Source organism: Fukomys damarensis, unplaced genomic scaffold (genome assembly GCF_012274545.1).
Source record: "Fukomys damarensis isolate Sample0158 unplaced genomic scaffold, DMR_v1.0_HiC HiC_scaffold_5, whole genome shotgun sequence".
NCBI classification, from domain to species: Eukaryota; Metazoa; Chordata; class Mammalia; order Rodentia; family Bathyergidae; genus Fukomys; species Fukomys damarensis.
Window position 1 is genome coordinate 43404305 of NW_022900917.1, and position 1159 is coordinate 43405463.

Consider the following 1159-nt stretch of genomic DNA (forward strand, 5'->3'; position numbering starts at 1 on the left):
GGGGGGGGGGGGGAGGGGAGGGGCGGGAAAAGAAGGAAGCAATTCATTGACCATTGCCACTGTGGGCAACTGTAGCATAATCCTGGGAAAATGTGAGAACCAGCACTAAATGTTTGCCTTAAATCTATACATCCAAGAAATAACCACATATTGTATGATTCTATTTATATGAAACACTCAGAATAGACCAATTCATGGACATAGAAATCAGAGACAGGATGAAGAGATGGGAGGATCTGGAGTAATAGCAAACACATATGGGGCTTCTTCTGGAGGAATGCAAATGTTCTGTAATTAATGGTGATGGTTGTACAACATTAAGAATATGCTAAAAAATTGAATTGTATGCTTTAATATTTTTATACTTCATTAAACCAAGTTATAAAAAAAAGAAATTAGGGAGCCGGGGTAGTTTTATGCAAGTCCACTCATGAATCCAGGTTACTGAGGGATAAGGGTGTTAATTTCCATAACATTTCTAGCCTAACCTGAAAACAGGTGGAAGAGGCTCCAGATACTAAGGCAGATCTTCTGGGAAAAACGATGCAGATACCAGCAGATTGAAGGTGTGATGCACTGAAATGGAAAGTGAGAGCTGGAGATAGCAAACCTGCATGGCACATTCTAAGGTGAGGGATTCCCTCAACAGCCTCTAGCTCCAAGGACTAAATTTATCCTAAAATGATCAATACATGGGTGACATGTCAAGGAGTTCAGTTATCTCAGTTGTAACACCAAATCAAATAAATATGTGGAAAGAAAACAAAAACAGTTTTCAGTGGAAAGTGAAATTATGGAAGGCTGAATAATGACACCACCACCACCACCCAATATCTGTCTTCTGATATTGGAAACCTGTGAATGTCCCTTTTTAAAGAAAGAAAGGGCAGGTATGATTAGGTTGGGCGGTCTTCTTGGGGTGGGGAATTCTAGATTATCCAGGTAAACCCCATGTAATCAAATGGATCCTCATAACTGTGGCACACTTTGAAGACAAAGCATGGGACCTCAAGCTAAGGAATACAGGTAGCTATTACAAGCTGAAAAAAGGCAAGGACGCAAATCCTCACCATCAGAGCTCCCAGAGGAATAGCCCTACCAATATCTTTATTTCTGCCTAGCAAAAATATAGCAATTGCAAACTTCTGACTTCCAAAAC